The sequence below is a fragment of the Mandrillus leucophaeus genome, unplaced genomic scaffold, assembly GCF_000951045.1.
Source record: "Mandrillus leucophaeus isolate KB7577 unplaced genomic scaffold, Mleu.le_1.0 Scaffold1017, whole genome shotgun sequence".
NCBI lineage: Eukaryota > Metazoa > Chordata > Mammalia > Primates > Cercopithecidae > Mandrillus > Mandrillus leucophaeus.
Genome location: NW_012098288.1, coordinates 399140 through 410749, shown reverse-complemented (window position 1 = coordinate 410749; position 11610 = coordinate 399140). Strand labels below are relative to the sequence as shown.

General features: G+C 40.8%; 1 pseudogene; it reads left to right on the top strand.

Moving 5' to 3' along the window:
- Positions 1-8720, top strand: part of LOC105537036 — a 57551-nt pseudogene extending 48831 nt beyond the window's left edge.
- Positions 8721-11610: the final 2890 nt, after the last annotated feature.

Genomic DNA, 11610 nt, shown 5'->3' with positions numbered 1-11610 from the left:
GTGTGTGACAGTTGTGAAATATTCTGTTCTGGAACAAGAAGCTCCAAAATATCTCAGCCTGGGATGACTTTGTGTGCTTTCCATAGAGCATTTGGCTACATATCAAAGCCATTATCAATGAGCTGCTCCCTAGCTCAGGGCAGGTGTCTGCCTCAGCCATGTACATAATGGAAATAAGGAGCTCAACTCTTCTGCCTCCTGCTGCACTGATCCCAGACGAGGAAAATGATTATGAGGAGGTGCCACATGATGGTGAAATTTGCTTTCTTCTCATTGTAAGTTAAATCTTTAGTACCTTTTTTTTTCTTTTTGATCTGTGACATTTGATTTCTCATGGAGCACTCACAGTGTTGAGTAACAGGATAAGCTCATAGAATGGGGTGTGTTTTTAACCTCAGTGACATTTGTGCTTATGTGATTTTTTTTTTTAATGCAGATGTCAATGAGAATATTGTGCTGCCTCAGTTTTATTTATTTTTATTTTATTAACTTTTATTTTAGATTCAGAGATACATGTGAAGGTTTGTTATATAGCTGAATTTGTGCCATGGGGGTTCGTTATACAGATTACTTTGTCACCCAGGTATTAATCCCAGTGCCCAATAGTTATCTTTTCTGCTCCTTTCCTTTCTTCCACCCTCCACCCTCAGGTGACCCCAGTGTGTATTGTTCCCTTCTTTGTGTTCATGAGTTCTCAATTTTCAAGTTCTGGACAAAACTTGAGGGGAGCAAGTCACTATCCAGAACCCTAGTGTCCCTGCATGGTTGAGTGACCATGAGTCTGAGGTAGAATTCGCTCTCACAATCGGCAGCCTGGAGCCTGAAGATGCAGCATATTGTTACTGTCAACAGCATCAAAGCTTGCCTCCCTCGTGTGACGAAACTGAGCAAAGGCAGTGCAATGATCCAACAATGTTATCTTGTTCAAGTTACTCATACATAATTGATGAAATCAGGTAGAAAGTGAAAGAGATTTTGAAATACTAGTTTCTGTGATAACAGAACACACAGATTGTAATCACATACGTCGGTTGGAATTTTGGCCCTTACACTTAATATATGTGTAAATTTGGCAAAAGACTTAAACACTTTTATCTTGTTTTTTTAATCTCTAATAAAGGAAAATAAAGAAGTAACTATACCATAAGACTATTATAATCATTAAGTAATTGAATACTTATAAAATGTTTACAACTTTCAAATGTATTAAACACTAAATAATTGCTAATAGTCATTGTAATTTTGCTACATCTCTTAATTATGCAGATGCAATGTTTCTCCAAATACTGTTTTCTTTGACATTATTTACTAAATTATGATTTTTTCCCCAAAACTCTCACTATGTTAAATGGCAGATACATTTTTTATGCCAAGCTGCTAAAAACAGATATAAAAAGTTGGACAAAATATAAAAAACTGATACTGTAAGGTACCATACCTTCAAATAAGTGCTATATAATAAGCACTCTGACTCTATTTTTGATGTTTAATCAGTGACAGCTTTCAATCACCACCTCCCACTTTCCCTTCCACCGCATATTTGTGCAACTGCCTGCAGGACAGTCAAGCCTCAGAGATCCTCAGCAATACAAGATAACATATCTCCAGTCCAACTATAAAAACCCAGCCCTTTGTCTAACTTGGGCCAGTTTATACCAGCTTGTGCATACCCTGCTTTCCCCAAGATTCCCTTGTGTGAGTTACAAAATTTCTCCCAAATTCTCTTGTACATGGAGTGTCAACAGCTTCACCATAATATCTATTAATTAGAAAAGATCCATCTCACCTCCATGAGTGACCATAAAATATGCCAAGAGAGCAAGTATTTGATGAATCAAGAAAATAAGATAAGCTTTTATGAACTAAATATTTCGGTCCCCTCAAAATTCACCAGTTGAAGCCCTAAGTCCATGTATGGGTGTATTTGGAGACAGTGTCTTTAAGAAACTAATTACAGTCAAATGAGGTCATAAGGTTTAGGTTCTGATCTGATTCAATTAGGGTCCTTATTAAAAAATAAATAAATAAATAAATAAGGAGGGAATGGGCACAGAGGCTCGTGATGTAATCCCAGCACTTTGGGAGGTTGAGGCAGGCAGATCATGAGGTCAAGAGATTGAGACCATCCTGGCCAACATGGTGAAACCCCATCTCTACTAAAAATAGAAAACTTAGCTGAATGTGGTGGCACATGCCTGTAGTCCCAGCTACTCAGGAGGCTGAGGTGGGATAATCACTTGAACCCAGGAGGCAGAGGTTGCAGTGAGCCGAGATTGCACCACTGCACTTCAGCCTGGTGACAGAGTGAGACTCCATCTCAAAAAAAGAAAAAAAAATTAGAGACCAAATCTATTAGCCCATTCTTGCAGTGCTACAAAGAAATACCTGAGACTGGGTGATATAGAAGGAAAAGAGTTTTACTCGGCTCACAGTTCTGCAGGCTTTGTAGGAAGCAAGATGCTGGCATCTGCTCAGCTTCTGGGAAGGCCTCAGGAAGCTTACAGTTGTGATGGAAGGCTACGTGGGAGCAGGCCCATCACAGGGCCAGAGAAAGAGCAAAAGAGATTTGCCATAAGCTTTTAAACAAGCAGATCTCATGAGAACTTACTATCACGAGAACAGCACAAAGAATATGATGCTAAACCATTCATGAGAAATCTATCTCCATGATACAGTCACCTCCCATGAGGCCCCACTTCCAATACTGGGGATTACAATTCCACATGACATTTGAGCAGAAACAAATATACAAACAACATCCTTTTACCCCTGGACTCTCTCAAATCTCATGTCGTTTTCACATTTCAAAATACAACTACTCCTTTTCAATCTCTGCCCAAAGTCTTACTTTATTCTAATTTTAACTCAAAAGTCCCAAGTCCAAGTCCCAAGCCACATCTGATACTCATCTCCTTCCACTGATAAGTCTCTGAAATCAATGCAAGTTATTTACTTTCACAACAATCAAAAGACAAAATTCCATTGGTTAGTCACAGCAGAAATGAAAAACTTAGAAAAATACCTATTTTGAGAAATAAGTACCATGTTGATATAGCCACATATTCTACAACTTAGTCCCTAGGATTTCAGATTCTTGGAAATCATGTCTCAACTGCGTGCATCCTAGTGTGGCACCAATAGCATCTCAACCTCCCCCTTTAGAAGTAGCTCGATTAATTCTAAACCTTTCCATTTAGTTTCCTAAATATTCTAAGTGATGTGTAGGACTATGTATTTGTCCAAATTACTCAGGGACTGGTGGGTACCACTATGTTTTCATAGATACCAGTCCTCTCTTCCTTCCTTCAGGTCATCAACATGCCAGTGTTGAATGGCCATGATGGAAATACTTGACATTTAAGAGTGAGCACAATTTATTTAATCAGCATTCTGTATTGGAGAGCAGACTTTAAGTAGAACTGAATTCTGAAAAAAATAAATAAGTAAAAAGAGAATCAGATAGTGTGGAGTTCTTTCATGTAACTATAACAAACTCACAGAATGGGAAATTTATAAACAATATTTATTTCTCACAGTTCTGGAGTTCAGAAGCCCAGGATCAAGATGCTAACACATTCAGTGTCTGGTGAAGCTGTCTGGTGGAGTCAGAGACGGCAAGGAGACAAACTGAATGTTGTGTCTGCACATGGCAACAGAGATGGAAGGGCCAGGCAGCTCTCTGAAACCTTCTATATAAGGCCATTAATCCCATTCATTGAGGGCAGAGCACATGACTTAATCACTTCCCAAGGGGCTCTACATTTTAATATCAACTTACACTTTACATTCCAACAATAAGTTTGGAACATCACAAACATCTAAACCGTAGCAGATAGTACTAGACAATTCTTAACAAAGTCAGCATATAACCATATAGGAAGAGTGACAAAAGCAGCTGCCTTGGTTACCTTTGACCAAGACTTTCTTACAAAAAGAGTTCATTAGTGATATTCATTTATCAACTCCCATGATGACATGTTGATATTATGTAACTCTTGATAGGATGTACTGAAAACACATCCCTGCTGTAATATTCTTGCCAAAAATGAAAAATCTGACTTGAATCAATAGAAAATACCAAACAATCGAATTTTAGGGACATTCTCAAAAATAAGCAGACAGCATACATCAAAAGTTTCAAGGTATTTCAAAACAAAGACTAAAAAACTGTCAGATAGTGAAGGAAATTAAGAAAGCATGAAAACTAAATGCAATATGGGATCCAGAAATTTTATCCTGAAACATTAAAAGTAAAAATGTTAGCTATATATATCAGTGGAAAGCTCAGTGGAATTCAAATATAGATTGTAACTTCGTTAATAGTAGTGGATTAACCATTAATATTAAAGCTATTTGAAGTACTGGAAAAACAAATTAAAGATGATTTTATATTCAGCAAATCTGTCCTTAAAGAAAAGAAAAGAAGCAATGACTAGCATATATATCTTATAAGAAACTCAGGAAGAAATCCTTTAGAATTCAGAATCAGTAAATGACAATGAACAGTAATTTGAATCCATAAAATTAAATAAAGGCTTCATAAATATACTTACCTCAATTCTCATGTTGTTGATGTTCAGGAAAACCGAATCTTTATGATAGATATCAGAGTTGCAGTTCCCTTGGTAGGTTAGAGGCAGAAGCTATAGACTAGAAAGGTGAATGAAGGCAGCTTGTGGAGAATTTAAAATCATCCGTATTTGTATCCGGATAGTGAATGTGAGTACTTTATTTGGTTGAGCAATGAACATGTTTGCACTTTACTCAGGGCACAATTTATTTTGATTTATAAAATGACGAGCAAACCAAGACCTCTTCAACACACATGAAGAAAAAATACGAAGCACCAAATATTTACAGAAGTTCAGCCATATTAAAGAGAAGTGTAACATTCATTGGGAAAATGCTAAGGAAGTAAAAAAATTGACTGTAAACATTGAAATATATCCTGTCCCAATAAGGCTGCATAGATTGTTATTTCTAACAGTTTTTTCTCAAGTATACAAAATATATTGTTCATAGGAAAGGCCCCTGTACATACCATGTTATTTCCACACCACTGCACCCATCAGGGGATTTGCATATTGTCCCCCAGGGAGGACCTTTCCTTGTGAGTCTGAGATAAAAGCTCAGCACCAGGCTTGACTTGACTATCAGGATTTCTCAGGTCACCTTCTCACAATGAGGCTCCCTGCTCAGCTTCTGGGGCTGCTGTTGCTCTGGTTCCCTGGTGAGGACAGAAGAGAGATGAGGGAGGAGAATGGGGTGGGAGGGTGAACTCTGGGGGCCCCCTTGCTTCCCATGTGTGTTCTGTCCTCATGTTAGATGTGCATGTCTTGTACTCTAGGATGGGGCTTGTAACTTTTATATCTGCAAGAGTAAGGCCTGTGATTGGTTAAGATTGTTCCAGAAGGAACAAAGACTAATGCTCTGGTGACGACTCTGACAGAGAAAGAGGGAATGGTAGAGGAAACTTCTAGCACTCAAAACACTCTGCTGTGCTTTGAAAATAAGTTTTTATTTTGAAATTATGTATTTCTGGGGTCTGAATCAAATTATAAAAATTGATTTAGCCTGAAATAAATAACAGAAGAAAAATTATTTTAAAATTGCTCTTAAAGTTTCTATATAACCTTGCACTTCTCTCTCATTATTTCAGGATCCACTGGGGATGTTGTGATAACTCAGTCTCCACTCTCCCTGCCCGTCACACCTGGAGAGCCAGCCTCCATCTCCTGCAGGTCTAGTCAGAGCCTCCTGCATAGTAATGAAAACACCTACTTGAGTTGGTTTCAGCAGAAGCTGAAAGGCACCTCCAAGGCGCCTCATTTATAAGGTTTCTAATCGGGACTCTGGGGTCCCAGACAGATTCACTGGCAGTGGGGCAGGGACAGATTTCACACTGAAAATCAGCAGGGTGGAGGCTGAGGATGTCGGGGTTTATTACTGCATGGAAGGTACACATCATCCTCGCACACTGGTACAGCCCTGAACAAAAACCTCCAGCGTGGCCCAGCTGCTCAAGCATGTTGTTTCTCTGGGGAGGCAGTTGAGCAGAATCTCTATCTGTATAAGATGAACATGTTGGAGATCTCAGGGCAACAGGTTGCATCTGAGGGTTCTGTCCCATGGGTGCCTCAGTTGTATGTCAAACAAAACCCATTCACAGCCCTGTCAGCTGCAACAGCCTTGGCATGGCATAAGCCATAAGAAACCAGAGGTGATCCCAGTGCCTGCATAGGTACTAGACTGCCCTGAGGGAGAGCTGAAGGAAATCCCATCCCAATCCTCTCTGCCTCACCTTCATTGGGAAATAAGACTTAAACAGGTTAATGGCGAGACAAATAACCCAGATTTGTTGCAACACTTGTTGAAAACAACTTGAGGTTTAGCCGTTTAAAGTCTCTATTTAAGAGGATAATACGTGGTAATATTCAAAAATTGATATTTTTCAATCTTCCTAACTTTTTATCTTTCTCTTTCACCACTTATCGTCCCACCACATATTGATGGAGGAAAGAGCCTTTTGCACAAGCTGTCATCATGAGGAGCTGACTGAGGGCAATTAGTAAAAATCTTGGATTTCAGCGTCAAAATGGGCTTTTGTAAATTCATGGGAGATAGAAAACATGAATGCTAAAATTATTTGATTTGCTTCAATTGTGTCTTGCTGACCGAAAGGGGTAGTTTTTGAAATTTCAAAAGTTGAGTTTTATAAACAGAAACTTAGACTAGGAGACATGGGTTATAGAATTTGCCTCATAGACCACTGAAATAACACAGAATGATGTGTGATTTCTTTCCACAAAATGTAAGAGTTTGAGGACAGTGGGCAGACTTCAGGAATGGGAGAATGAATGGAAGATAGTGGGGGTCAACTCTGGCCAAATAACCTGCTCTTTGACTTACATTAGGTACAGTTGTGGATGGCAGTGACTGTTGGGGGTTGACGATATAAACTCAGAAAGGAACCCAAATGTCCTTCTTATGAAAGGCTACGGAGGAGAAAGTATCACTCCCTGGCTCCATAGGTTGAGCCTGCATCACTGCAAGTTTCAAGGAAAAGTAGTTCATCAAGAATGATCTTGTAGTTCTGCAATCATCAAATGTTTATTGAGGTTCCTGTGCAAATAGACCTGAGGTTATGTGACTTAATCACAGTTGAACTAAAATAATGAGCAGACGCCATGTGGTTGGGTTTGAGAACACGAATCATGCAGTGACACGCTAACCTGAAGTCCCAATAGAGCCTACATCAACTGGGGAGCTGTGGCAATGATGACCAATATATCCGTGATTCAGACATGTACTATGAATGGTATGAGCAGAATTTATCAACAACAAAAGCTACATGAGGCCTCTGTATGGGGAGTTTCTACTTTTCTAGACGAGCACCCGTAGACTGCACATGTCATGACACCACAGCCCGTGTTGCATGGAAAACACTGTCTGTGAGTAGAGGCTGCCTTGTGCAATGAAAGAGGCACAGCCAGATTCTCCTTTCACAGATGGGTTTCTCTGCCTGTGCCAAAGCAGAACTTGGGTCCAAATGTCAACTTGGCAAATATGGCAGGGGAACAAAAAGTCAGGTAAGCATCAGCTCAATTAGAAAGCTTTTCCTCACTCTGGAATTTTAGATTACCTAGGTCTCATTCTGTCCACTGTTCTCTGATGTTATAATTTTATAACTTTTGTATTTTTTGTACCTTTTGCTGTGGTTGCTTTAAGGCTTTTAACCACAATATTATTGTAATGGGAGTGGAGATAACTTTTTCAACTAAATAATGTTTTAGAAATTACAATTTTGGTGTTCAATTGTCATGAAAATAATAAATGGTTTTCAACATATAAGTACATGCACTACTTTCACACAATGTAGTCATTACATGAAAACGAACCTCATTCCTATCTTCTAGTGGTAATTGTATAGAAAATATATAGCTTGCATAGATGACAGTTAAAATAATGCCCTAAAAGTGTTTATGAAGTAATCATGACATAATATGATCAAAGTAAAGGGGCATTTGAATCAGCAAGACAACATATTCTTTTTCCTTGTTAAGGAAGTAAACCACATTACAAGTGACTGTGTATTCCAAAATAATGCATTCTGTGGTGAAGGAAGATAAAATTCAATTTTTAAGGAGAGAAATCCAGAAAAAAAAAAAAGGATTATGGCAAGACATTTGTAACATGGGCAAAGAATGACAAACCTTCAAAGTATTTTTCTGCACATATTCCAAAGTGGAGACACACATCCAGCCAAAATTCTAATGATTACATATTCACAATCCCTTCTGTGGGGCCTGGAGATACTGCACGTACGACGGTTAGCAAGACACTCACTGGGACCCTGCGTTGTGTGATGGCCCCACATACAAACCTCAAGGAGACTCAGTCTCTCAATGCAGCAGGAGCAGCTGGGGTACCCAGGGGACACGTCCACACCAGGTGGGCTCAGTTAGAGATGGCTGGAGAGCCTTCAGGAAGAGGCCATGAGGTTTCAGTCACAAACACTGGCTCCTCCTCTGTGTAAACAGGGGTCACAGCCCTCCAGGACAACTCCTAGAGCCTCTCCCTTTCTCTCCAATTAGTGCACTGACATCCCACAGACTCTCCAGGAAGTGGCTGTCATGTCCTCCCTGGAACTGCCACTAAAGTTCCCTACTGCTGTCATGAATGCAGGGACACTTAGTCACGTCACTGGAAGGGGACCCTAGTGTAGCCTGACCTCACGTGCTGCCACTGATGACTTTCAGAGCACTTCTTTCTCCCTTCGCTGAGTGACCCTCACAGTCACCAACCATCAGGAGAATGGAAAGCTGCCAGCAAGGCATGATTTTGGCTGCTGAGCAAATCAAAGCTCACGGGAGTCTCAAGCGTGTACACCACTTAATAATCTTTTCTGATAATACTAATTGGACTTTCCTTTCTTTCAAATCTGGAACTAATGGAGAATATTTTTTGAACTCTTACGAACACTTAGTATATATGTGTAGTAGGTAGTAACTAGTTTGGCTACTGGTTCATTTTGTTTGCATGTTTCAGGCCATGATGCAGCATGTTAATACTGAAGACAAAGATACATTTTAGAATTAAGCATACTGTACATTGTCTCTTTCCACACCACTGCAGCCACCAGGAGATGTGCATATTGTCCCTTAGGAAAGACCTTCCCCTGTGAGTCTGGGAGAAAAGCTCGGCTGTAACCTTGCCTTGACTCCTCAGTTCATCTTCTCACAGTGAGGTTCGCTGCTCAGCTCCTGGGGCTGCTGATGCTTTGGGCTCCTGGTAAGGACAGAGGAGATGAGGGAGGAGAATGGGTTGGGAGGGTGAGCTCTGGGGGCCCCACTGCCTCCCATGTGTGTTCGGTCCATGTGTTAGATGCATGTGTCTTGTGCTCCAGGATAGAATGTGTGGGGGCACTTTTATATGTGAAAGAGTGAGGAAGATTCCAGAAAAAGCAAGGACCTAAGCTCTGGTGCAGACTCTGACTTGGAAAGAGGAGGGTAGCGTAAGTGACTTCCATAGGGCAGCTTGGGCCTTCAAAATGTCTTTTTTCTTTTCATAGAATTTTTTTGTGCGTGAATCAAAATTACAACCACCCCCCAACACACACACCACAATACAATTTTTTAGCATTAAATATATCACTGTAGAGAAATTATGATAATGTCTCATGATTTACATAACCTTGTACTTCTTTTTCATATTACTTTAGGATCCAGTGGGTATATTGTGATGACCCAGACTCCGCTCTCTCTGCCTGTCACCAATGGAGAGCCAGCCTCCATCTCCTGCAGGTCTAGTCAGAACCTTTTACATGGTAATGGATACACCTATTTGTATTGGTGCCTGCAGAAGCCAGGCCAGTCTCCACAGCTCCTGATGTATAGGACTTCCAATCAGTTTTCTGCCTTCCCAGACAAGTTCTCCCCAATGGGAGGAGAGAGTAGACCAATCATCCCCAGATATGTCATAGGACTAGTTTCAACCTTTGGAAGCTAGCCTATATCCTATGGTTAAATAGGCATTTGTGATATGACCTGAAATACATTTGGGTAAGAACTTCACTAACAATTGAGTCACTAAAGACTTACAGCCATGTGTGATGCACCACTTAACCATGAGTTTGCAGTGGTTGCAGGTCAGGGACAGGTTTTATGCTTAAAATCAGTAGGATGGAGGCTGAGGATGTTGGCGATTACTACTTCCACCACACTCTACAATATCCTCCTACAAAGGTTCAGCCCCAAACAAAAGCCTCGCAACTTGCCTTGTCCCAGCTGCCCAAATTAGTTCCTTCACTGAGTAGTAGACAGGATATATTCTCTAAATCTGTGTAAGAGGAAGATGTTGGTGAACTCAGGGGATTAGTATGAAGCTACACCTCAGGCATCACACATAAGAGCACTTCAGGAGTCGTAGCCTTAGCATGGGCAGAACCTATAGAAGATGCAAGTGCCTTCTGAGCCAGGAGACAGGAGGAAGGAGGAAGGGAAAGGTAACTTAGCACTGATACATTTTTGGTATTGTTTGGCTTAGCAGTTACTAGCATATATTTAACAGGAGAATATTTGGTGGTGTTAACACATTGCCTTTCTCCCTTTCCCCAGTTGTTCTTTACACTTGTTCTTGGCACACATTCTCCTCCAAGACTACAGCATGCACAGAGTTTTATGTTACTGTTCTTACGGGAGTAAAAAGGAAAACAATTCACATCCTTGCTACTGAATTAGGCTGGGATGCCCTGGGCCAAGTTGAAAATGTGAAACATAAGAGTATGAATATTTATTAACTTTTATCTGGAACTAAGATACTTCTCCATGAACCAGTCCTGCAGCTGTGCCCAGCTTGCTCCTTCCCCTGCTGATTTGCATGTTCCCGGAGCACAACCTCCTGCCCTAAAGACTTATTAATAGGCTGATCACAGTCTGTGCAGGACTCAGTCCCAGTCAGGACACTGCATGGACATGAGGGCTCCCGCTCAGCTCCTGGGGCTGCTGCTGCTCTGGCTCCCACGTAAGGAAGGAGAACATTAGGAGTTTACTTAGCCAGTGTGCTCAGTATACAGCCTGACCGTTCAGGGAAATCATCTTATAAATAGTTGTGTGTATATTGGTTTTTATGTCCCAGGAGTCAGATGTGATTTCCAGATGACTCAGTCTCCATCCTCCCTGACTACATCTTTAGGAGACAGAGTCACCATCACTTACTGGGCGAGTCAGGGCATTTGCAATTATTTAAGCTAGTATCACCAGAAACTAGGGAATCCTCCTCAGCTCCTGATCTATGCTGCACCCAGTTTGCAATCTGGGGTCCCATCACGGTTCAGTAGCAGTAGATCTGGGACACATTTTACTCTCACCATCAGCAGCCTGCAACCTGAAGATTTTATAACTTATTGCTGTCTACAGACTTACAGCAGCCATCCTAGAGTGTTACAATCATAAAATAAACCCCCCAGGAAGCAGAAATGTGAGTCACGTCTGCCTCAGGTGATTCCACTGGTGCCTTCATCTGCTGAGAGTGTTTCTCAGGTTCAGCCAAGTTTTAAAGGTTTTCGTGGAATTGGCCAGAAGTCTCCTCTGCATTCTAACTCTTTTTCTT